Source organism: Bombina bombina, chromosome 4 (assembly GCF_027579735.1).
Source record: "Bombina bombina isolate aBomBom1 chromosome 4, aBomBom1.pri, whole genome shotgun sequence".
NCBI classification, from domain to species: domain Eukaryota; kingdom Metazoa; phylum Chordata; class Amphibia; order Anura; family Bombinatoridae; genus Bombina; species Bombina bombina.
This window is the reverse complement of record NC_069502.1, coordinates 284,874,569-284,899,411: the sequence shown is the minus strand read 5'-3', so window position 1 is coordinate 284,899,411 and position 24,843 is coordinate 284,874,569. Positions and strand designations below refer to the sequence as shown.

The following is a 24,843-nucleotide window of genomic DNA, read 5'->3' as shown; positions in this document are numbered from 1 at the left end:
AGTAGACTGTCCCTTTAAGATTTATTTTTGCTCATTGACAACACAACCCATTTAAATGGGCCGACCTTGCAGAAAGATCAGGCATCCTTATTGTATCTATCTCTCTATACACATGCTTCCTTATCTTGTCTCTTTGTCTGTACATAAAGGCTGATATTTAGGGCCTGATGATCAAAGATTCCCCTGCTTGGAGAGAAATTGTAGTACAGACATCAAAGGGGCTAAACTCACTGAATGCTAAAAAAAAAAAAAAGGACGGAACTCTCTTGCAGTACAAGATCTGTTTCATTTTAGTATCTGAAGGAGAGACAAGCCCAGTGCAATATATGCATGATATGAAAGTTTTGTTACACAAACTTTGTGCTTTGTATTTTATATTACTATACATTTCAGATTGGGCCCTTTAAATCTTATTACATTTAAAGGGACAGTCTAGTCCAAAATAAACTTTCATGATTCAGATAGGGCATGGCATTTTAAACAATTTTCCAATTTACTTTTATCACCAAATTTGCTTTGTTATCTTGGTATTCTTAGTTGAAAGCTTAACCTAGGTGGTTCATATGCTAATTACTTAGACCTTGAAGGCCACCTCTTTTCAGAATGCATTTTAACAGTTTTTCACCACTAGAGGGTGTTAGTTCATGTTTTTCATATAGATAACCCTGTGCTCATGCACGTGAAGTTATCTGGGAGCAGGCACTGATTGGCTAAACTGCAAGTCTGTCAAAAGGGGCAGTTTGCAGAGGCTTAGATACAAGATAATCACAGAGGTTAAAAGTATATTAATATAACTTTGTTGGTTATGCAAAACTGGGAAATGGGTAATAAAGGGATTATCTATCTTTTAAAACAAGAAAAATTATGGTATAGACTGTACCTTTAAGCTTTACACTTTCTATCTTATATTTTAATACATTTAGATTTAGAGCCAGCCATGATTTCACACATTTTGATTTTGTTTTGAAAGTTTCTGTGTTACTTTAATAAATTAGGACCATACATTGTATATTTCTATTTATCTTTTACAACTTACATTGCAGTTTTTCTTTTCTCTATTGTTAAATAAAACAAAGTTTCAGAAAGTGGGAGGGACAGGGGAGTTCTAAGGGTATGTCTGAAGCTCTTTCACAAGTCTTGTGAAATGCTGTAAGCATTTTTTTTAAATAAACCAAATTTATTCGAAATAATATAGATAGGGTGTACAAAGTTCGGAGACACAGCTCCAACTTTGAAGGTACCTGAAAGACATTTTGATTTTGTAATTCTAATGCTCTAAGCATTTTAAACAAGTTGGTCTCACTGATTTTTCTCACCAGCTGTATGCAGGTTAAGGTTCACAATGTTTAACTGATAGAAAAGTAATTTATACTAAACTATAGGAAAATGCAAGTTAAATTATATTAAAAACATTCTAGTTTAATTTGTAATTGATGTAAACTGAGCCTTTATATCTGCCCAAGTTGTTTTCCAGTTGCCTTATCTCTCCCCTGTAAAATTCTGTATCCTAGAGAGCTTCATTACTTTCTATGGGAGCCATCTCTCACCTCTCTGGGACTTCCAGGTTCCACCCTTTTTTTTATAGAATTCAGTGAGTCCAGCCCCTGTGAAGTCTGCACCATAATTTATCTCTAAACTAGAGAATCTTTGCTTATTGGGCCCATAGAAAGTAATGAAGCTCTTTGGGAAGCTGTAAGTGTTTTCGTTTTATTTTAGAAGAAGTGCATTATAACAATTTGTAAAATCCCATCCCTCATACACTGCTGTATACAAAATAAAATGCAAAATAGAAAGTGCAAAGTTGAAATGTTATAAAACAACCTGAAGTGTAAAGTAATATAAAATACAAAACAAAAAGTGTAAATGCAGCAGTACTCTCATGTGATGCGGTGTTATATTGCACTGGGCATGTCTCTCCTTCACATACTGAAATACAGGGAACGTCCCTTGGAGAAGTATAGCAAAATCTGCCTTTTAAGAATTTGAGTAGGGATCTCGCAGTGCTGGAGGATCAATTTAAATCATCTCACCTGAGCGGAGAGATTTAGATCATAAGGCCCTGATATTCAAAATCTCTCTGCTCGGGTGAGATATTCTAAAATGATACTCCAGCACTGCAGGATCCCTTATGAAATTTTTAAAAGGCAGATGTTGCTTTACTTCTCCAAGGGGTGTTCCCTGCATTTCTGTATGCGAAGGAGAGACAAGCCCAGTGAAATATAGCACTGCGTGACATGACAGTTTTGCTGCATTTATACTTTGTGTTTTCTATTTTATACCAATTTAAACTTCAGATTAAATTGTATTACATTAAGCTTTGCACTTTCTATTTTCAATTTTATTTTGTGTACAGCAGTGTATTTAGGATTGTGATTTTACAAATTCTGATTATAGAGCAGACTTCACATAGGCAGAACTCGCTGAATTTCTCTCCAGGCTGGAGAACCTTTGAATATTAGGCCCTAGAGAGAACAATGGAAAATGAACATTCTACTACCTTTCACTTCAATCCAACCCCAAATGGTAGCTGCTGATTCTTGTTTACATATCTTTTTTTAAGAGAATACAAAAGTGTTTTTAGTGTAGGTTGTGATTTTAACAGGCAAAATCAGGTATTTAAAATGACAAAATAATAGTGAAGGAAATATTTTAAACAATTCAATACACTAGAGCAGGTAATATGGCTCTTTGGGAACAATAAATGGGATAGAATATTATAGTACTATTAATGATTCAGATAGAGCATGCATTTTCAATAGACTTTTCAATTTATTTGTGCTCTAGGTATTCATTGCTGAAAAGCATAAGAAGGTAGGCTCAGGAGCAGCACCACTGTGAGCTAGCTGGTGATTGGCAGCTACACAGATATATCTCTTGCTATTGTCTCAACTAGGAAGGTGGAAGCTTTGTGTTACTTTAAAAAGTTATATTAATGGAATATAAAAGTGAAAATAGAAAATGCTCTTATACGTTAGAGCATTTTATTATTGCACTATTGATTGTATATAATTGCAAAGGGATTAAACACATTGTTAAAGTCCTCCCTGGAGCATTGATGAACTAGCTGAAAACATTTGTTGAGCCAATAAAAAGAGACAAATGTAGCCACCAATCACCAGCAACTTCCCAGTAGTATAGAATATGTATTTAATATTTGTCAACTAAGGAGACAATGGGCTTCATTTATTAAAATCCAGACAGGGAGATTGTCAGATTGTATTATTAGTGTTTCATTAGAGAAGACACGTGGGTGTGAGAAGTGTGCCAAGCGGTTCTCAGGAAAAGCTGGCACGCTGGGAAGAATTTTAATTGCCGTGAGAGAGAAAAGGGTTAATCAACGAAAGACAGAGCATGTCCTCAAGCCGGAAAACAGTTAAAGGGACACTAAACCCTAAAATTTTCTTTTATTATTCAGATTGAGAATACAAATTTAAACAACATTACAATTTACTTCTATTATTTATTCTTCTTCAATTTTTAGATATTCTTAGTTGAAGTAAAAGAAATGCACATGGGTGAGCCAATCACCCCAGGCTTCTATGAGCAGGAGCAGGCTAACATCCAGGATTGGTCCGAAAGCTGGAGCCGATCAGCCTATGGCGTGCGCTTACGTCAGACGCCAAACAATTACAGGAGATCGCTTATTTGTCATAATCCGGGTGGCGGTTCTCCACATAACACAAAATGGTTAAATTAGGCTAACAGTTATGAAAACATACAGTGAGACATAGAAAAACTATTAGGGAAATGCGGCTTATTGTACATATTATTATATTTCAGTTACGCATGATGACAAGCATCAGCAGACAGGTACGAATATGTGTTTTTTACTCTTTGAGGCTAATATCAGATTCAATGAGGTATCACACCATCTGGGGATTGTATATGTAATATCATTAAACATACAGTCACGATATCATGATCTATAATTGGGTTTATTTGTAATAAACATTTATAGTACTTTTCCTTCTAGTGACTATAACACTTTTACAAGCCCAATAAACCTATCAGGATAAGGGATGAGAAGTGTGCAGGTGCATCAAATAATGGGCAATTAAACAAAGGGGTTCTATGATTGGTCCTTTTTGGTAGGAAGGGAGGGGCAGTACAGGTAGCTCAGATCTTTATAAGACGTACATGCAGAGATAGAATACATGCCTGAAGAAACGGTTTATACCGAGAAACGCGTTGCATGATTTTTACTTATTGTATATGAGGGATACATGTATTTTTAAACTGTTGGTAATTTTATTAAATCTTTTTTAATCATATAAACCTCACTGCAATTGATTATTCCTGAGCTACCTGTTTATCTTGAATGCTGTGGATCTTCCTGCATCATTCCCTGTACAGCCAGCTGGGTTGCTGAGAAAGCCAGCCTGCCTCTATTGGCACAACTGAGTGCCGCCACAGTATGTGAGTACCCTGCACAGATTGCAAATTTACCAGTATACACTTGCAGATTCACACAGTGGTGTGCCTTTGTTTTGCACCTAGCTCCTGCTTCCATATTGCTGGACACATCATACACCATCAGTCTAGACACAGAATCTTCTACCTTGGATACCAGGGATTGCCAGATCAGCCAGCTGGTGTGCTGTGAATACCAGCCCGCTCCTATAGGCACATCAGAGTGCCTTTCCAGATTGTGAGTACCCTGCACATGTTTTATATGTGATGTTGGCTGTTTCAGATTCACACATACGGCGCCTCTTTCCTTGTGTTTGATTTTAGATTTATTAACCTTTGGAGGGTGAAGATTGAGTGCTGCCTTCATAGAAGACTGATACCTGTACCATATTGGACTTCCTTGGACTTACTGTCTTTTGTTTTCCACCTTTGATCCAGGACTGTGGTATATAGTAGTGTGCTTACACACACCAGTATTGTATCTATGCCATACCAGTAATCTGCCGATTAATGGTCTGAAATATTTATATATTACCACGTAGGCACACATATATATTGTATACTATTCATACTAGCGCCCCCTATTGGGTTATACCCTTTGTTTTTCTATGAGCAGGAACCAATCAGCGGCAACTGAGCCTATCTAGATATGTTTTTCAGCAAAGAATATCAAGAGAATAAAACAAATTAGATAATAAACAGTAAATTAGAAAGTTGTTTAAAAATGCATGCTCTTGACATCCGGAGGAGGAGCTAAGCGCAAGTCACGGAGCGCTTCTCTCTGTAAACTCCTGCACCAGCTAATAAGGCAAGGGGTATTGTGCCTGGAGCCCTGTGACTGGGGAGAAAGTGCGGACAAGGAGCCAGACTACCCTGGGCTGATAGAAGGGTTAAAGCAAGTCGACCTAACTCTCTGGAAGAAAAGGCTCCTGAGGAGGAGTAATAAAAATACCCCCTATAAAACAAGGTCCATAATCTGTATATAGGAATAATACCTGTAATTCTCCCTCCCACCGGTGCTGCGAGAGGGAGACAGGAACGGCTGCTGGGCTGGAGGAATCAAGGGCTACTCGGCAACAGAGAGGCAGCCACTAGATGGTAAAGACAGCCCTCTCCCCCTCCCGAGGTGATTCAGTGGTTTGATCCGACTGGTGAGAGGAAAGGCAGAACTAAGACGCCGCCCTGGGAGATTCGAGGGTACAAGGAGGAGCGGATAGCCAAACGACAGTGAAGGTACCCAGTGTAAGGGTGAATTAGTACACCGAAGTAGCTGGCGACTTGTCTAGGCACTATCTCTCTCCCACCGGTGCTTCAAGGGGGAGATAGAGCGTGGACAGACGCTGAGGTGGATTAGAGGATAGCAAGCCGTAAGGCTTGTTCCGCCCATAAGAACCACGCTACAAAGAGAAGCAAGATGGTTATCGCAGATGGAGGACTCCGTGTGGGACCGGCCTGAAAGACGGAAAAAACACGAATAATAGCAAGTATATTAGCATAAGCAATTCTATGGTCTCTGGGCTGCCTTATGCCTTTGTGCATTGCTTATTAAGCATAACTTTTCTGCTTGCTTGCTGTGTCTTTCTTGGGCCCCTGGTGCTTGAGCTGGTTGCTGTATAAGGCAATCTGTTGGGACTGAATTTAGTGTAAAATACCAGCTTGATACATAAGATATTTATTGGCCCTAAAAGGAAAGTGGACACTGCCTATGAACTACCTGGGAGCAATAGGAGGGAGACAGATTTGCTTGTCTTTTTTTTTTGTTTGGTCTCTGGACTGTCATATGCCTCAGTGTTTCGCTTCTTATGCATAACTTTCTCTGCCTGCTTGTTATGTTTTTTGGGGCCTCTGGTGCTTGAGCTGGCTGCTTCATAAGATAATCTGTTGGGTCTGACTGTAGTATAAGACACCAGCCTGATATACAAGATATTTATTTATCCCAAAAAGAAAGTAGACACTGCCTCTGAATTACCTGGGAGCAATAGAAGGGAGACAGATTGCTTGTCTTTTTTTTTTTCTACAAGGCTTTTCAATCTATTTAACATCAAGAGGGTGATTCCTAGGCTTGAGGGGCATTTAGACAAAGAACTGAGAAAAAAAAAAAAAAAGATATTGATTTTTTGCTTCCCAAAGAAATGAAATAACTGGTTTAGGAAGAGACCTGACCAAAAAGTCACCAGAACTGCGGACTCTGCTTATTAACCCTTGCTAGCAACTGTCTAACTCTATAATATGTGTTTTTGTCCACTGAAGCTTGACTTGGCTTTGAATTCTATCTATTAAGCTAAATGCTGAACCCTCTTGATAAGATTTTAATACTGTATTTAAATGCTGCCAAAAAGAACGTCTCATAAGATACAGTAGGGAGGGGGCTTGCAAACAAGTTAAAGAGTTTGACTGATTTCTCTTTTATAGTAAAACTTGAGGAGATACCTAATATAAAAGGGTTAACATTCCAGTAAGGTGTTAGGCTGGAAATAGCTTATATCTTATACTCAAAATCTGATGTATTTTCAAAATAAATTAAGATCCTACTTTAACAGATATCATAGACTAGAAGGCCCTCGCTACTAGGTAGAGGAGGAGGGAGAGGGGAAAAGAGAGGGAGGGAAAGGGGAAAGAGGGGGGAAGGAAGGAGGAAAAAAAAGAAAGAAAAAATAGGCTGGAATATCCAAATAAGTTGCATGATTTGATAGTTGGTACTCACTAAAAGGGATTTCTCCAACATTGGTGTGTCCGGTCCACGGCGTCATCCTTACTTGTGGGAATATCTCTTCCCCAACAGGAAATGGCAGAGTCCCAGCAAAGCTGGCCATATAGTCCCTCCTAGGCTCCGCCCACCCCAGTCATTCTCTTTGCCGTTGCACAGGCAACATCTCCACGGAGATGGTTAAGAGTATGTGGTGTTTAGTTGTAGTTTTTTTATTCTACTATCAAGAGTTTGTTATTTTAAAATAGTGCTGGTATGTACTATTTACTCTGAAACAGAAAAGGATGAAGATTTCTGTTTGTGAGAGGAAGATGATTTTAGCAGACAGTAACTAAAATCGATTGCTGTTTCCACATAGGACTGTTGAGATGAAGTAACTTCAGTTGGGGGAAACAGTTAGCAGACTTTTCTGCTTAAGGTATGACTAGCCATATTTCTAACAAGACTGTGTAATGCTGGAAGGCTGTCATTTCCCCTCATGGGGACCGGTAAGCCATTTTCTTAGTTTCAAACAGAATAAAAGGCTTAATATGGGCTATAAAACTGGTAGACACTTTTATGGGCTAAATCGATTGCTTTATTTGGACATTTTATACATGTTTATGCTGATAATTCACACTTATAAACTTGGGGAACGTTTTTTAACGTCAGGCACTATGTTAGACACCTTTTCCAGTTAGGGAGGGCCTTCCCAGTTGTAGGCTGAGCCTCATTTTCGCGCCATTACTGCGCAGTTGTTTTTGAGAGCAAGACATGCAGATGCATGTGTGAGGACCTGAAAGTAGTTGGAAAAGTTTCTAGAAGGCGTCATTTGGTATCGTATTCCCCTCTGGGCTTGGTAAAGTTATTTTAAGGGTTAAAGCTCTGAAAATTGGTATGTAATACTTTTAAGGCATTAAGACACTGTGGTGAAATTTTGGTAAATTTTGAACAATTCCTTCATACTTTTTCACATATTCAGTAATAAAGTGTGCTCTGTTTAAAATTTAAAGAGACAGTAACGGTTTTGTTTTAAAACGTTTTTTGTGCTTTATTGACAAGTTTAAGCCTATTTAACATGTCTGTGCCTTCGGATAAGCTATGTTCTATATGTATGAAAGCCAATGTGTCTCCCCATTCAAAATTGTGTGATAATTGTGCCATAGCGTCCAAACAAAGTAAGGACAGTACTGCCACAGATAATGAAATTGCCCAGGATGATTCCTCAGATGAGGGGAGTAGACATGATACTACATCATCTCCTACTGTGTCTACACCAGTTTTGCCCACGCAGGAGGCCCCTAGTACATCTAGCGCGCCAATGCTTATTACCATGCAACAATTGACGGCTGTAATGGATAACTCCATAGCAAATATTTTATCCAAAATGCCTGCATATCAGAGAAAGCACGATTGCTCTGTTTTAAACACTGAAGAGCAGGAAGGCGCTGATGATAATTGTTCTGTCATACCCTCACACCAATCTGAAGTGGCCATGAGGGAGGTTTTGTCAGATGGGGAGATTTCAGATTCAGGAAAAATTTCTCAACAAGCTGAACCTGATGTTGTGACATTTAAATTTAAATTAGAACATCTCCGCGCACTGCTTAAGGAGGTGTTATCTACTCTGGATGATTGTGACAACTTGGTCATTCCAGAGAAATTATGCAAGATGGACAAGTTTCTAGAGGTTCCGGTGCACCCCGACGCTTTTCCTATACCCAAGCGGGTGGCGGACATAGTGAATAAGGAGTGGGAGAAGCCCGGCATACCTTTTGTTCCCCCCCCTATATTTAAGAAATTATTTCCTATGGTCGACCCCAGAAAGGACTTATGGCAGACAGTCCCTAAGGTCGAGGGGGCAGTTTCTACTCTAAACAAGCGAACTACTATCCCTATCGAGGATAGTTGTGCTTTCAAAGATCCTATGGATAAAAAATTGGAAGGTTTGCTTAAAAAGATTTTTGTACAGCAGGGTTACCTTCTACAACCCATTTTGTGCATTGTTCCTGTCACTACAGCAGCGTGGTTCTGGTTTGAGGAACTAGAAAAGTCGCTCAGTAGAGAGACTCCGTATGAGGAGGTTATGGACAGAGTTCAGGCACTTAAGTTGGCTAACTCTTTTATTTTAGATGCCGCTTTGCAATTAGCTAGATTAGCGGCGAAAAATTCAGGGTTTGCAATTGTGGCGCGCAGAGCGCTTTGGCTAAAGTCTTGGTCAGCGGATGTATCATCCAAGACAAAATTGCTTAACATCCCTTTCAAAGGTAAAACTCTCTTTGGGCCAGAATTGAAAGAGATTATCTCAGACATCACTGGGGGAAAGGGCCACGCCCTTCCACAAGATAGGCCTTTCAAGGCCAAGAATATGTCTAATTTTCGTTCCTTTCGCAATTTCAGGAACGGACCGGCCTCTAATTCTGCATCCTCTAAGCAAGAGGGTAATGCCTCACAGCCCAAACCAGCCTGGAAACCTATGCAAGGCTGGAACAAGGGTAAGCAGGCCAAGAAGCCTGCTGCTGCTAACAAAACAGCATGAAGGAGTAGCCCCCGATCCGGGACCGGATCTAGTAGGGGGCAGACTCTCTCTCTTTGCTCAGGCTTGGGCAAGAGATGTTCAGGATCCCTGGGCACTAGAAATAGTTTCTCAGGGTTATCTTCTGGAATTCAAGGAACTACCCCCAAGGGGAAGGTTCCACATGTCTCACTTATCCTTAAACCAAATAAAGAGACAGGCGTTCTTACATTGTGTAGAAGACCTGTTAAAGATGGGAGTGATACACCCTGTTCCAATGACGGAACAAGGAATGGGATTTTACTCAAATCTGTTCGTAGTTCCCAAAAAAGAGGGAACCTTCAGACCAATTCTGGATTTAAAGATCCTAAACAAATTTCTCAGGGTACCATCGTTCAAAATGGAAACCATTCGAACGATTCTACCCACTATCTAGGAAGGTCAATTTATGACTACCGTGGATCTAAAGGATGCGTACCTACATATTCCTATCCACAAAGAACATCATCAGTTCCTAAGGTTCGCCTTTCTGGACAAACATTACCAGTTTGTGGCCCTCCCATTCGGGTTAGCCACTGCTCCAAGGATTTTCACAAAGGTACTCGGGTCCCTTCTAGCGGTTCTAAGACCGAGGGGCATTGCAGTAGTACTGTACTTGGACGACATTCTAATACATGCGTCGTCCCTTTCAAAAGCAAAGGCTCATACAGACATTGTTCTGGCCTTTCTCAGATCTCACAGATGGAAGGTGAACATAGAAAAAAGTTCTCTGTCTCCGTCGACAAGAGTTCCCTTCTTGGGAACAATAATAGATTCCTTAGAAATTAGGATTTTTCTGACAGATGTCAGAAAGTCAAAACTTCTAAGCACTTGTCAAGTTCTTCACTCTGTTCCACGTCCTTCCATAGCTCAGTGCATGGAAGTAGTAGGGTTGATGGTTGCAGCAATGGACATAGTTCCTTTTGCACGAATTCATCTAAGACCATTACAACTGTGCATGCTCAAAAAGTGGAATGGGGACTATACAGACTTGTCTCCAGTGATTCAAGTAGATCAGAAGACCAGAGAGTCACTCCGTTGGTGGCTGACCCTGGACCATCTATCCCAGGGAATGAGCTTCCGCAGACCAGAGTGGGTCATTGTCACGACCGACGCCAGTCTAGTGGGCTGGGGCGCGGTCTGGGAATCCCTGAAAGCTCAGGGACTATGGTCTCGGGAAGAGTCTCTTCTCCCGATAAACATTCTGGAACTAAGAGCGATATTCAATGCTCTCAGGGCTTGGCCTCAGCTTGCAAAGGCCAGATTCATAAGATTCCAATCAGACAACATGACGACTGTTGCGTATATCAATCATCAGGGGGAACAAGGAGTTCCCTAGCGATGAAAGAAGTGACCAAAATAATACAGTGGGCGGAGGATCACTCCTGCCATCTATCTGCGATCCACATCCCAGGTGTGGAAAACTGGGAAGCGGATTATCTGAGTCGTCAGACTTTCCATCCGGGGGAGTGGGAACTCCACCCGGAGATCTTTGCCCAGTTGACTCAATTATGGGGCATTCCAGACATGGATCTGATGGCGTCTCGTCAGAACTTCAAGGTTCCTTGCTACGGGTCCAGATCCAGGGATCCTAAGGCGACTCTAGTGGATGCACTAGTAGCACCTTGGACCTTCAACCTAGCTTATGTGTTTCCACCGTTTCCTCTCATTCCCAGGCTGGTAGCCAGGATCAAACAGGAGAGGGCCTCGGTGATCTTGATAGCTCCTGCGTGGCCTGGTGAATATGTCATCGGTTCCACCATGGAAGCTACCTTTGAGACAGGACCTTCTTGTTCAGGGTCCATTCGAACATCCAAATCTGGTCTCTCTCCAGCTGACGGCTTGGAGATTGAAAGCTTGATTCTATCAAAGCGTGGGTTTTCAGATTCTGTGATAGATACTCTGGTTCAGGCCAGAAAACCGGTAACTAGAAAGATTTACCATAAAATATGGAAAAGATATATCTGTTGGTGTGAATCCAAGGGATTCCCATGGAATAAGATAAAAATTCCTAAGATTCTTTCCTTTCTGCAAGAAGGTTTGGATAAAGGATTATCTGCGAGTTCTCTAAAGGGACAGATTTCTGCTTTATCTGTCTTACTACACAAACGACTGGCAGCTGTGCCAGATGTTCAAGCATTTGTTCAGGCTCTGGTTAGGATCAAGCCTGTTTACAGACCTTTGACTCCTCCCTGGAGTCTAAATCTAGTTCTTTCAGTTCTTCAAGGGGTTCCGTTTGAACCTCTACATTCCATAGATATTAAGTTATTATCTTGGAAAGTTTTGTTTTTGGTTGCTATTTCTTCTGCTAGAAGAGTTTCAGAGTTATCTGCTCTGCAGTGTACTCCGCCCTATCTGGTGTTCCATTCAGATAAGGTTGTTTTGCGTACTAAGCCTGGTTTTCTTCCAAAGGTTGTTTCCAACAAGAATATTAACCAGGAGATAGTTGTACCTTCTTTGTGTCCGAAACCAGTTTCAAAGAAGGAACGTTTGCTACACAATTTAGATGTAGTCCGTGCTCTAAAATTCTACTTAGAAGCTACAAAAGAATTCAGACAAACATCTTCTTTGTTTGTCGTCTATTCTGGTAAAAGGAGAGGTCAAACAGCAACTTATACCTCTCTTTCCTTTTGGCTTAAAAGCATCATCCGATTGGCTTATGAGACTGCCGGACAGCAGCCTCCTGAAAGAATCACAGCTCACTCCACTAGGGCTGTGGCTTCCACATGGGCCTTCAAGAACGAGGCTTCTGTTGATCAGATATGTAAGGCAGCGACTTGGTCTTCACTGCACACTTTTGCCAAATTTTACAAATTTGATACTTTTGCTTCTTCAGAGGCTATTTTTGGGAGAAAGGTTTTGCAAGCCGTGGTGCCTTCCGTTTAGGTAACCTGATTTGCTCCCTCCCTTCATCCGTGTCCTAAAGCTTTGGTATTGGTTCCCACAAGTAAGGATGACACCGTGGACCGGACACCAATGTTGGAGAAAACAGAATTTATGCTTACCTGATAAATTACTTTCTCCAACGGTGTGTCCGGTCCACGGCCCGCCCTGGTTTTTTAATCTGGTCTGATGAGTTATTTTCTCTAACTACAGTCACCACGGTACCATATGGTTTCTCCTATATTTTTCCTCCTGTCCGTCGATCGAATGACTGGGGTGGGCGGAGCCTAGGAGGGACTATATGGCCAGCTTTGCTGGGACTCTTTGCCATTTCTTGTTGGGGAAGAGATATTCCCACAAGTAAGGATGACGCCGTGGACCGGACACACCGTTGGAGAAAGTAATTTATCAGGTAAGCATAAATTCTGTTTTCAGTCTAATAATCTTAGAAACAAGTATTTAAATCCTCCCCTACCTAGGATAGGTGATATTCAAGGGACACCTTACTCAGGGAGGTAAAATAACCCTTTCAGGGCTATTTACTTAATCAGAGTTATCAGAAGCTTACTAATAAATGCTTGTAAATGTGTCTAACCCTATAACGAATTCCAGGTACTGTAAAGCTTAATTTTGTCTGAAAATCTCTCTCTATATAGCGAATGCTAAACTTATTTGATATGATTTTATTAATGTATGTTGCTTTATAGAAAGTATGATAAGATACAGTGGGCAAGGGTTGTATAAAGCAAATAAGAAGGAATTGGACCTACTTTCCTTACATAATAAAGCTGGGGGGGTTTCTCAGTCTATAGGTGTTGACACTCTAGAAAGGCGTCAGGTTACAAATAACACCTACCCTATATTTATTCCCTGTTGTACTAACTTTTAAATAAACTACAATCTAACCTGGACAGATATAATAGGTTAAAAGGTCCTCTATAGTAAATAGTGTGATACCTCTTAGTGCGATAGGCATAGGCTAATAGAGAATAAGGGTGTAATATTCATCTAAGTCCTCTGGCTTGAAGCCCTGTATTTACTGTTAGGGAGTTTAGAGAAAAACTTTTTATATACAACTCCTGGATAATTTTTTCCTACCTGGGATAGGCGGCACAATTGGACCACTACACTTAGGGAATTAAAGAAATTCTCATATATTTTCACCTAACTGTACCTTTTTTTTTCTTCTTTCCTTATCACCTCCTCACTCCACCCAAACACCCCCCCTTTTTTTTTTTCTTCACATCACTATTTTACCTCATTATATGGATAAATATATTAAATCACCTTCACACCTTAAAACCACTTCTCCAGCCATGGCCGGGAAATCAAGAGATAAGAGAAATAAACAGGCAATAGAGACAATGGCTGAAATACACTCGAGCACTACTAGCCTACCCAGGGGCATAGAACAATTTGATATGCAAACTCTAGTAGAAAGTATTGCAAGTGCTTTATCTCCCAAATTCAAAGGATTTAGATCTGAGATTAAACAGGATTTAACGATATTAACAAATGAAGTAAGACAATTCTCCAGTAGGCTTCAGGAGGTTGAACAGAGAGTATCAGATATTGAGGATAATACTGAGGGCATGAAAAATAGAATTGAAACTAATAACACCCTGATCTCTAAATTACAACAGAAGATTGAGGATTTGGAGAACCGTTCTAGACGGAACAACATAAAGATAGTAGGCCTCCCTGAAAAGAAAGGAAATTAAAATCTGGCAGAATTTATTTCTTCAAATCTGATCAAACTTCTGGGCATTCCCTCCCCCTATCCTAATATAATAGTGGAGCGGGCACATAGGTTAGGTAATCAGTTAACTAACAGTAATAAGGGCGCAAGACCACGACCAGTACTCGCTAAATTACTTAACTATCAGGATAAGGTGACATTATTGCAGTATTATCGAAAAATGCAACCAATTTTTATAGGGGAGGATAGAATATTTCTTTTCCAGGATTTCTCCTACGAGACCTCCTTAAGGAGAAAGGAAATGTCGCCCATATGTACAAAGCTTATTAACCAGGGCGTACAGGCGATTTTGCTGTACCCAGCCAAACTAAAAGTGACATACAGGGATGAGGTATATTTTTTTGATAACCACAAGGCCGCCGAAAATTTATTGACAGAAAACAAAATACTATAAGGATGTATGAAGATAGTGTTAAGACCAGGGAATTTTCTGTTTTTACACTTCTCTTGTGTGTGTGTGTGGGCAGTTAGCTGGGATATTAATAAAAACTACCTACAGGACTTAGGTGGGGTGGGATGGGTAGGAGGGGGAATACATTTTTTTTTTTCTCCCCTCTTTCCGAATGATTCAAAACTATTTATATTTAAATCACAAATATGGCTGATTCTATGAGTTATATTAATATAATTTCATGGAACATTGGGGGCTTTAATTCACCCGTAAAACGGAAGACAGTGTTATCCCATCTGAAGAAATTGAATTGTTCTATAGCATTCTTACAGGAAACCCATTTAAATTTAAATGAGACCGCTAAATTAAAAACCTCCTGGGTTGGAGAGGTAGTGGCCTCACCAGGAGAACATAAACGGAAGGGAGTAGTTATCTTAATAGCGAAAAAAATTAAAGCACAAATATTACAGATATTTACGGATGTAGGAGGTCGGTACCTCCTGTTAAAGCTAAAAATAGGTAACTCTATTTATACACTATGTAACATATATGCTCCAAATAATGTGACACCGAGTTTCTGGGACAGTCTCCAATTAAGGATACTACAGTGTGCAGAGGGATACGTAATAATGGGAGGGGACTTCAATATGGCCCCGCAATTCCCCCTAGATAGATATAGGAATAAGGTAAAACCAGTTAAAACTAAGAGGGATGCACTTGAGTCTAAAATGTTTAGGAAAATTGTCTCAAATTTGGCACTCAGGGATATATGGCGTAGTATGAATCCGGATGCTCGGGAATATACGTGTCTTTCTAAAGCACATAAATCCCTTTCAAGGATTGATTTATTCCTCGTTAATGATAAGATTGCAAACTTAAATATTAGAACGAATATATACCCTATCTCGATATCAGATCATGCTCCAATTTCCCTCTCGATCCCTTTTTCAAGCCTTACTTATACCTCTCCGCGCTTTTGGTTCCCAAAATTTTTCACAAATGATATAAAGTTCAAAGAATTTTTAAGGATAAAGTTTGAAGATTTTGTTTGGTTTAATCATGAATATATAAATAAACCATTAGTTTTTTGGGAGACGGCAAAGGCTGTGTTAAGAGGAGAAAACAGAATTTATGTTTACCTGATAAATTACTTTCTCCAACGGTGTGTCCGGTCCACGGCGTCATCCTTACTTGTGGGATATTCTCTTCCCCAACAGGAAATGGCAAAGAGCCCAGCAAAGCTGGTCACATGATCCCTCCTAGGCTCCGCCTTCCCCAGTCATTCGACCGACGTAAAGGAGGAATATTTGCATAGGAGAAATCATATGATACCGTGGTGACTGTAGTAAGAGAAAATAAATCATCAGACCTGATTAAAAAACCAGGGCGGGCCGTGGACCGGACACACCGTTGGAGAAAGTAATTTATCAGGTAAACATAAATTCTGTTTTCTCCAACATAGGTGTGTCCGGTCCACGGCGTCATCCTTACTTGTGGGAACCAATACCAAAGCTTTAGGACATGGATGATGGGAGGGAGCAAATCAGGTCACCTAGATGGAAGGCACCACGGCTTGCAAAACCTTTCTCCCAAAAATAGCCTCAGAAGAAGCAAAAGTATCAAATTTGTAAAATTTGGTAAAAGTGTGCAGTGAAGACCAAGTCGCTGCCTTACATATCTGATCAACAGAAGCCTCGTTCTTGAAGGCCCATGTGGAAGCCACGGCCCTAGTGGAATGAGCTGTGATTCTTTCAGGAGGCTGCCGTCCGGCAGTCTCATAAGCCAATCTGATGATGCTTTTAAGCCAAAAAGAGAGAGAGGTAGAAGTTGCCTTTTGACCTCTCCTTTTACCAGAATAAACAACAAACAAGGAAGATGTTTGTCTGAAATCCTTTGTAGCCTCTAAATAGAATTTTAGAGCACGAACTACATCCAAATTGTGCAACAAACGTTCCTTCTTTGAAACTGGATTCGGACACAAAGAAGGCACGACTATCTCCTGGTTAATATTTTTGTTAGAAACAACTTTCGGAAGAAAACCAGGTTTAGTACGCAAAACCACCTTATCTGCATGGCCAGATAAGGAGGAGAACACTGCAGAGCAGATAACTCTGAAACTCTTCTAGCAGAAGAAATTGCAACCAAAAACAAAACTTTCCAAGATAATAACTTGATATCAACGGAATGTAGGGGTTCAAACGGAACCCCCTGAAGAACTGAAAGAACTAAATTGAGACTCCAAGGAGGGGTCAAAGGTTTGTAAACAGGCTTGATTCTAACCAGAGCCTGAACAAAAGCTTGAACATCTGGCACAGCCGCCAGCTTTTTGTGAAGTAAAACAGATAAATCAGAAATCTGTCCCTTCAAAGAACTTGCAGATAATCCTTTCTCCAAACCTTCTTGAAGAAAGGATAGAATCTTAGGAATTTTTATCTTGTTCCATGGGAATCCTTTAGATTCACACCAACAGATATATTTTTTCCATATTTTATGGTAGATTTTTCTAGTTACAGGCTTTCTAGCCTGAACAAGAGTATCAATGACAGAATCTGAGAACCCTCGCTTTGATAAAATCAAGCGTTCAATCTCCAAGCAGTCAGTTGGAGTGAGGCCAGATTCGGATGTTCGAACGGACCTTGAACAAGAAGGTCCTGTCTCAAAGGTAGCTTCCATGGTGGAGCCGATGACATATTCACCAGATCTGCATACCAAGTCCTGCGTGGCCACGCAGGAGCTATCAAGATCACCGATACCCTCTCCTGTTTGATCCTGGCTACCAGCCTGGGAATGAGAGGAAACGGTGGGAACACATAAGCTAGGTTGAAGCTCCAAGGTGCTACTAGTGCATCCACTAGAGTCGCCTTGGGATCCCTGGATCTGGACCCGTAGCAAGGAACCTTGAAGTTCTGATGAGACGCCATCAGATCCATGTCTGGAATGCCCCACAATTGAATTATTTGGGCAAAGATTTCCGGATGGAGTTCCCACTCCCCCGGATGAAATGTCTGACGACTCAGAAAATCCGCTTCCCAATTTTCCACTCCTGGGATGTGGATTGCAGACAAGTGGCAGGAGTGAGTCTCCGCCCATTGAATTATTTTGGTCACTTCTTCCATCGCCAGGGAACTCCTTGTTCCCCCCTGATGGTTGATATACGCAACAGTCGTCATGTTGTCTGATTGAAACCGTATGAATTTGGCCTTTGCTAGCTGAGGCCAAGCCTTGAGAGCATTGAATATCGCTCTCAGTTCCAGAATATTTATCGGGAGAAGAGATTCTTCCCGAGACCAAAGACCCTGAGCTTTCAGGGGTTCCCAGACCGCGCCCCAGCCCACCAGACTGGCGTCGGTCGTGACAATGACCCACTCTGGTCTGCGGAAGCTCATCCCTTGTGACAGGTTGTCCAGGGTCAGCCACCAACGGAGTGAATCTCTGGTCCTCTGATCTACTTGTATCGTCGGAGACAAGTCTGTATAATCCCCATTCCACTGACTGAGCATGCACAGTTGTAATGGTCTTAGATGAATTCGCGCAAAAGGAACTATGTCCATTGCTGCGACCATCAAACCTATTACTTCCATGCACTGCGCTATGGAAGGAAGAAGAACAGAATGAAGTACTTGACAAGAGCTTAGAAGTTTTGATTTTCTGGCCTCTGTCAGAAAAATCCTCATTTCTAAGGAGTCTATTATTGTTCCCAAGAAGGGAACTCTTGTTGACGGAGATAGAGAACTTTTTTCTACGTTCACTTTCCACCCGTGAGATCTGAGAAAGGCCAGGACAATGTCCGTATGAGCCTTTGCTTGTGGTAGAGACGACGCTTGAATCAGTATGTCGTCCAAGTAAGGTACTACTGCAATGCCCCTTGGTCTTAGCACCGCTAGAAGGGACCCTAGTACCTTTGTGAAAATTCTTGGAGCAGTGGCTAATCCGAATGGAAGTGCCACAAACTGGTAATGCTTGTCCAGAAAGGCGAACCTTAGGAACCGATGATGTTCCTTGTGGATAGGAATATGTAGATACGCATTCTTTAAATCCACCGTGGTCATGAATTGACCTTCCTGGATGGTAGGAAGAATTGTCCGAATGGTTTCCATTTTGAACGATGGAACCTTGAGAAATTTGTTTAGGATCTTGAGATCTAAGATTGGTCTGAATGTTCCCTCTTTTTTGGGAACTATGAACAGATTGGAGTAGAATCCCATCCCTTGTTCTCCTAATGGAACAGGATGAATCACTCCCATTTTTAACAGGTCTTCTACACAATGTAAGAATGCCTGTCTTTTTATGTGGTCTGAAGACAATTGAGACCTGTGGAACCTTCCCCTTGGGGGTAGCTCCTTGAATTCCAGAAGATAACCTTGGGAGACTATTTCTAGCGCCCAAGGATCCAGAACATCTCTTGCCCAAGCCTGAGCGAAGAGAGAAAGTCTGCCCCCCACCAGATCCGGTCCCGGATCGGGGGCCAACATCTCATGCTGTCTTGGTAGCAGTGGCAGGTTTCTTGGCCTGCTTACCTTTGTTCCAGCCTTGCATTGGCCTCCAGGCTGGCTTGGTTTGAGAAGTATTACCCTCTTGCTTAGAGGATGTAGAACTTGAGGCTGGTCCGTTTCTGCGAAAGGGACGAACATTTGGTTTATTTTTAGCCTTAAAAGACCTATCCTGAGGAAGGGCGTGGCCCTTACCCCCAGTGATATCTGAAATAATCTCTTTCAAGTCAGGGCCAAACAGCGTTTTCCCCTTGAAAGGTATGTTAAGCAATTTGTTCTTGGAGGACGCATCCGCTGACCAAGACTTTAGCCAAAGCGCTCTGCGCGCCACAATAGCAAACCCTGAATTTTTTGCCGCTAATCTAGCTAATTGCAAAGTGGCGTCTAAGGTAAAAGAGTTAGCCAACTTAAGTGCTTGAACTCTGCCCATAACCTCCTCATAAGAGGATGCTTGATTGAGCGACTTTTCTAGTTCCTCGAACCAGAAACACGCTGCTGTAGTGACAGGAACAATGCATGAAATTGGTTGTAGAAGGTAAGCTTGCTGAACAAACATCTTTTTAAGCAAACCCTCTAATTTTTTGTCCATAGGATCTTTAAAAGCACAACTATCTTCTATAGGGATAGTGGTGCGTTTGTTTAGAGTAGAAACCGCCCCCTCGACCTTGGGGACTGTCTGCCATAAGTCCTTCCTGGGGTCGACCATAGGAAATAATTTCTTAAATATAGGGGGAGGGACAAAAGGTATGCCGGGCCTTTCCCATTCTTTATTTACAATGTCCGCCACCCGCTTGGGTATAGGAAAAGCTTTGGGGGGCACCGGGACCTCTAGGAACCTGTCCATTTTACATAATTTCTCTGGAATGACCAAATTGTCACAATCATCCAGAGTAGATAACACCTCCTTAAGCAGAGCGCGGAGATGTTCCAATTTAAATTTAAATGTAATAACATCAGGTTCAGCTTGTTGAGAAATTTTTCCTGAATCTGAAATTTCTCCCTCAGACAAAACCTCCCTAGCCCCTTCAGACTGGTGTAAGGGCATGTCAGAACCATTATCATCAGCGTCCTCATGCTCTTCAGTATCTAAAACAGAGCAGTCGCGCTTTCGCTGATAAGTGGGCATTTTGGCTAAAATGTTTTTAATAGAATTATCCATTACAGCCGTTAATTGTTGCATAGTAAGGAGGATTGGCGCACTAGATGTACTAGGGGCCTCCTGAGTGGGCAAGACTGGTGTAGACATAGAAGGGGATGATGCAGTACCATGCTTACTCCCCTCACTTAAGGAATCGTTTTGGGCAACATTATTATCAGTGGTATCATTGTCCCTACTTTGTTTGTCACATTTATCACATATATTTAAATGGATAGGAACCTTGGCTTCCGAACATACAGAACATCGTCTATCTGATAGTTCAGACATGTTAATAGGCATAAACTTGGTAACAAAGCACAAAAAACGTTTTAAAATAAAACCGTTACTGTCTCTTTAATTTTAAACTGAACACACTTTTTTACTGAATATACGCAAAAGTATGAAGGAAATGTTCAAAATTCACCAAAATTTCACCACAGTGTCATAAAGCCTTAAAAGTATTGCACACCAAATTTGAAAGCTTTAACTCTTAAAATAACGGAACCGGAGCCGTTTTTACATTTAACCCCTATACAGTCCCTGGTATCTGCTTTGCTGAGACCCAACCAAGCCCAGAGGGGAATACGATACCAAATGACGCCTTCAATAAGCTTTTTCAGTGGATCTGAGCTCCTCACACATGCATCTGCATGCCTTGCTTCTCAAAAACAACTGCGCATTAGTGGCGCGAAAATGAGGCTCTGCCTATGACTAGAAAAGGCCCCCAGTGAAAAAGGTGTCCAATACAGTGCCTGTCCGTTTTTTTAACAATTTGCCAAGATTAAAATAACTCTCCTAAGTTATAAACCATTAAACATGCTTATATAGTAATCGTTTTGGCCCAGAAAAATGTCTACCAGTCTTTAAAGCCCTTGTGAAGCCCTTGTATTCTTATATTGAAAATTAAGAAAATGGCTTACCGGATCCCATAGGGAAAATGACAGCTTCCAGCATTACCAAGTCTTGTTAGAAATGTGTCATACCTCAAGCAGCCAAAGTCTGCTCACTGTTTCCCCCAACTGAAGTTAATTCCCCTCAACAGTCCTGTGTGGAAACAGCCATCGATTTTAGTAACGGTTGCTAAAATCATTTTCCTCTTACAAACAGAAATCTTCATCTCTTTTCTGTTTCAGAGTAAATAGTACATACCAGCACTATTTTAAAATAACAAACTCTTGATTGAAGAATAAAAACTACATTTAAACACCAAAAAACTCTGAGCCATCTCCGTGGAGATGTTGCCTGTGCAACGGCAAAGAGAATGACTGGGGAAGGCGGAGCCTAGGAGGGATCATGTGACCAGCTTTGCTGGGCTCTTTGCCATTTCCTGTTGGGGAAGAGAATATCCCACAAGTAAGGATGACGCCGTGGACCGGACACACCTATGTTGGAGAAATTACCTTTTATATAATAGCATTAAAAAGAAAAACTAAGAAAAGAGAACAGGATGTATTAAAATTTCTCTCTAATGCATATAACCAATATCTTGTAGACAGAACCCCCGGAGAACTGGGAAAGGTATACTAGAGCCAAGAAAGAGAGAGATACTTTGTTAATTTACAAATCAACACAAGAGGAGATTAGGTTACAAGCTAAATTCTATAAACACAGAAATAAGTCGGGTAAATTGTTGGCAGCATTTGTTAAGAATTATAGAAGAACTACAGTTATGGAGAGTATACAGGATGAGGGCACAATCGCAAAAAAACTGGAGGATATACTTAAAGTGTTCACTAAATATTATAGTAATTTATATGCGTTTCAAAACTCGAATAAGCAGTATAGAAAAGAATTCTGGGAGAAGATTAAGAACCCAGCTATATCCCCTGAAGTATGTTCCAATATGAATGCTACAATTTCTGTAGTTGAAATTGATAAAGCTATCAAAAACGTAGCGAGAAATAAAGCGCCTGGACCAGATGCAATTCCCAATGAGCTATATAAAATATTAGAACAAAACATTACACCTTATCTTAAGAACCTATATAATTATTTTTTATAAGGAGAATAATTCAATACATTATGACCACTTAATATTTTCTCTGACTAAGTTTGGGTTTAAAGATAATTTTGTTAACTTTATATGCAATCTGTATAACACGCCCATTACAAAATTAATAGTAAATAATATGCTTTCATCTGATATTTGTCTTGGAAGAGGTACTCGGCAGGGCTGCCCGCTATCTCCATTTTTATTTAATATATCAATTGAACCACTGGCAATTATGCTACGTCAGCATATAGAAGGTATCAGAATAGGAGCAAAAGAATTGAAAATTACTCTATATACTGACGATATCCTTCTCTATGTCTCCAACGTTAGACAAAATATTCCAAAAATACTATCAATTATTGAAGTTTATGGCTCCTTTTCCGGATACAGGATAAATTTTTTTGCATCATGCTCTCCAAAATACCCCTGTGTTGTTGAAGGGGAAGGATTTAAAAGATCTAAATACTTCAATCCGGAGGTTTATATGGCAGGGTAAGAAGCCTAGAATAGCACTTAAGAAACTTTGCCTAGCTAAAAAATATGGAGGTATGGCACTCCCTGACATCCATATATATAACTTAGTGTTCCAGGCTAGAATTGTACTGGATTGGATAGCGAACGCAGGATATGTAACTAATAACAAACTTGAGAATAATGTGATCTACCCTTTCCTACCAGTCTCCCTAATTCACTCTGAGCCTAGAAATACACCATTAAGAATTAAGCTCCTCAAATCTATTTATACGCCCATAATAGCATGGCGAAAAATTATTTCACTGCTAGCACTCAAACCTAACATTTCTAGATACCAAACAATTCTGGGAAATCCAGAATTCCAAGATGGTTCTCAGTCAAAAGTCTTTCAGACATGGAGAGAACTAGGGCTATGTAGGATTGTTCAGTTAGTGGATTTGGAGAACTCCACAATTAAGACATTTAGTACACTGAGGCAGGAATTTAAATTAGAGAATAAAGACTTCTATGCATATTTACAAGCCAGACATTATGCGTATACGCTCATTAAGGATTTTGAGGGGAGTTGGAGCTGGGGAGATCTTGAGATATGGATTGGAATGTTTAAAAATGGACTCTATTCAATCTCTACGGGCTATCAAATAATAATGTCTAGATTAAATGACTAACTTTAGAGAGTTATCTCTGCAGTGGACTAAGTTAACTGCGGATGTAGAGATAAGTATAGCTCACATTAAAAGATCCATTGAATTGGTAAATCAAAGCACACTATCCTCAACCTGGATTGAATCCCATGTGAAACTATTATACAGAACTTATTATACCCCAGAGAAGGGGCTTAAATGGGGTAACTCAGCATTTCAGGTGTGTCCAAAGTGCTCCTATCTGGGGACCAATTTGACCCACATGATATGGGAATGTCCTAAAATCTACCAGATGTGGCAGAAAATTGCTTATTGGGCTTCTAATTCTTTGAAGCTTCCCATTGGGAACCTTAATATAAGAAAGATAGTCTGTCTTTGGGACGAGACACAAATTTTTCAGCATAGGAAGTTAATTAACGTAATTATCTTGGCAGTGAGAAATTTGTTATTCAGGAAATGGAAGGTAGCAGATACCCCTAAATTAGCAGAAGTTAAAAACTACCTGAAAAAACAATATATACTTGAACAATATAATGTTGATATGAACAGTGATAGGGATATTTGTGCGTTTTTCAAAAAAATGGGCAATGTTTATTAAAGGATTTCCTGTGATTGAGAGAGAATAACTTATTTTTCCCTTTAGAAATACGGAGATAGTATTATTGGGGATCTGGTAGGTAGAGAGAAGTGTATTAGGAGAGAAATAGATCCACTTAGTTCTCTCTCTCTTCCCTTATTTCTGTGTTTTTGTTTTTTTTTCCCTCTCCCTCCCTCTCTCTCCCACTCACGAAAGAGTAAAGTACGAGGGATGGGCCCAAGGTATGGGCCCATAGGTATTATCACATTTGGCATCTTAAATAGATATTTTCTGATAATAAAAAAAAAAAAGGGTTTTGTTCAATATAATGTAATAATATTGTGTAAGATGCCTATGTTTATGATTTTGTTATCTACAAGTGATATAGTGCAAAGAAATGGTTTGGGTAACGGCTTGTAGAGATACATTGTAATACTTGTTTATAGAAGCATCAAGTTTTGTTATTTGTCCAAAATCTATAATTAAAAAAAAAAAAAAATTAAAAAAAAAAAAGCATGCTCTTTCTAAATCATGAAAGAAAAAAATGTGGGTTTCATGTCCCTTTAAGGAGGGCGGGTTGAGCACTGTGGATTGAGATTGGAACCTGATCTAACAGATCCCATCTGGTGTGTGGATACCACCTACCTACCGTTCATAAAAGCTGCACACTTTATCCCTATGAGCGAAGACTAAACTGCAGACCAAGATTTGGAAGTGTCACCTCCATCCCGGGACAATTTCCACAAATGTGAGTTTGACGAGTTTTCTCCACAAAACTTTTTTTTTGGCTCATCAAATTGGCTTTTTAAACTGGCCTTTTTTTTTTTTTAACAGCGCTGGTTTT

General features: G+C 40.4%; 1 protein-coding gene across 10 annotated transcripts in view; it reads right to left on the bottom strand.

Moving 5' to 3' along the window:
- The window catches only part of LOC128656206 (glutathione hydrolase-like YwrD proenzyme), a 628,013-nt gene that overhangs the window by 190,236 nt on the left and 412,934 nt on the right, over positions 1 to 24,843 (bottom strand). The gene's annotated exons all lie outside the window — the stretch shown is intronic.